We start from the raw sequence: 2,500 nt of genomic DNA on the forward strand, positions 1-2,500 counted from the left end.
CTCTGTTCGCCACCTGTGATGCTCTCTGGCCGGTTCCCTCGGGCGTAGCGGGACGGGCGGCGCGCGCGACGCTCTCGCGGAGCGTCCTCCGACGCTTCCCCGGGCTCCTGGAGCCGCCTCCCGGCCCGAGGGGTGCCCGTCCGCACTCATCGGCTGAACTTCCGCGAATTGCAGTACCCGATTCGGCCCGCCGGGGGGCGCTGCCGCCGGGGGAAGAGGGGGACGGGCCGGGCCTGGCGCCGGGCTCCGCCGGACGCCCGGCGCTGCCCCGTCTCGGCCTCGGAAGGGGGAGTCGGGGGAACGGGAGGCCGGGAGTCCCGGAGAAAGAGAGAGAGAGAGAGAGAGAGATAGAGAGACCTCCGCGGTTCCGCCTTCGACCGCCGGGGGGCGCCGCGCACCCGTCCGCACGGGCCCGTCCCGGTGGCTCCCGGCAGGGCTCTCCCAAACCCTCTCCCAGGGCCCCGGTCCGGGAGCCCGACTGCGTCCGCTCTCCGCTTCCAGAGAGGAGGCTGTCGGACGGGGAGAGCTGGTACCGGGCTCCTGGAGCCCTGCCTGGGCAGCCTATGGAAGGGAGGGAGCCCTGGCCCTGCTGCTCTCCGAGCTCCGGCCCTGCTGCTCTCCGAGCTCCGTGCCTGCTCTGCCACGGGTCCTTTCGCAGGAGCTCCAGGGAAACGGGCTTTTCGGCCCCTGACAGAGTCCCGGCTCTCTCGCTCGCCTCGTTGGTACCTACTGATCCGGCGGAGGTGTTCTCCGGCGGGTAGCGACACGGACGGCCGAGGGCGCGCTTCACCCAGGCTTCAACCGTCTCCTCCCCGAGCCCCTGGAAGTGCAGCTGGGCCGCGGGCGCCCCGGTCCGCACTCATCTGCGAAACTTCCACAAATTGCAGTACCCGATTTGGCCCGCCGGGGGGCGCTGCCTCCGGGGGGAGAAGGAGACGTGCCCGGCCCGTACGTCGGGCTCCAACGGATGCCCGCCGTGGACCCTTTATAGGCCCCATCCTGGTCCTGCCATGCTGTTATCGGAGCTCCACGGCTATCTTGTCACTAAACCTTTCGTTTGAGCTCCAGGGCTTTTTGCTTTTTGTAACCCGGTTCCTGGAGCCCTGCCTGGGCAAAATCGGATGCAAGAAGGCCCTGCCCATGCTGATCTCTGAGCTCCGCGCATCTTCTGTCACGGGTCCTTTCGCAAAAGCTCCAGGGAAACAGGCTTTTCGGCCCCGGACAGAGTCCCGGCTCTCTCGCTCGCCTCGTTGGTACCTACTGATCCGGCGGAGGTGTTCTCCGGCGGGTAGCGACACGGACGGCCGAGGGCGCGCTTCACCCAGGCTTCAACCATCTCCTCCCCGAGCCCCTGGAAGTGCCGCTGGGCCGCGGGCGCCCCGGTCCGCACTCATCCGCGACACTTCCGCGCTGGAGTCCGACGCTCGCCGGCCGCGTCCCCCGGCCCGCGGGGGCCCGGGGGGAGGCCCGACGCGTGCGGGGGGAGGCGGCGGGCGGCGGGGGCGCCCCCGCGCCACCCGACGGCGCCCCCCGGTGGCCAGAGGCGGCTCGGAGCGAGACGATCGGGGGGGGACGGCGGCGCGTGACCCGCCCCGGCCCCCTTGGCCCAGCGGACGGGCAGGCGGCTCCCGGGCGCCCCCCCCGATCCCCGCCGCGGCGCCCCCCGGTGGCCGCCTGACGCCACTGCGGGGGGTGCAGATTCCGTGTGTCCTCTCGGATAAAAACAAAAGAAACGATTCCCGTCGGGCGAAAGTAAGTGGGACGCAGGGCCCCGGGCCCCGACGGTCCGCGCGCGCGGCGCCCCCCGCTGGCCGGTCGAAGGGAGGACAAAAATAAAATGAAAAAAATTTCAAAAAAGCACTCGCCCCAAACAGACGAAAGGTACCCGGTCCGCCCGGATGAACCCTCCCCCGTGTCCCCGCCGCGGCGCCCCCCGCTGGCCAGCCGAGGTAATACACGATTGAGAGGGGGGGAGTGAAAAACAGGGGCAAAAAATGAAAAACACCCCACCCGTTTGAATGCAAAGTCCCGGAGCGGCCAGGGGTGGACGCCGGTCCGCGCGCACGGCGCCCCCCGCAGGCCAGTTGAAGGGAAGAACGGAACGAGACTTAAAGATAAAAAAAAATTTCAAAAAAGCACTCGCCCCAAACAGATGAAATGTACCCGGTCCGCCCGTGTCCCCGCCGCGGCGCCCCCCGCTGGCCAGCCGAGGTAATACACGATTGAGAGGGGGGGAGTGGAAAAAAAAAGGGCAAAAAAATGAAAAACACCCCACCCATTTGAATGCAAAGTCCCGGAGCGGCCAGGGGTGGACGCCGGTCCGCGCGCACGGCGCCCCCCGCAGGCCAGTTGAAGGGAAGAACGGAACGAGACTAAAAGATAAAAAAAAATTTCAAAAAAGCACTCGCCCCAAACAGATGAAATGTACCCGGTCCGCCCGTGTCCCCGCCGCGGCGCCCCCCGCTGGCCAGCCGAGGTAATACACGATTGAGATTAAAAA

This window comes from Pseudophryne corroboree, unplaced genomic scaffold (genome assembly GCF_028390025.1).
Source record: "Pseudophryne corroboree isolate aPseCor3 unplaced genomic scaffold, aPseCor3.hap2 scaffold_228, whole genome shotgun sequence".
Classification (NCBI taxonomy): Eukaryota; Metazoa; Chordata; class Amphibia; order Anura; family Myobatrachidae; genus Pseudophryne; species Pseudophryne corroboree.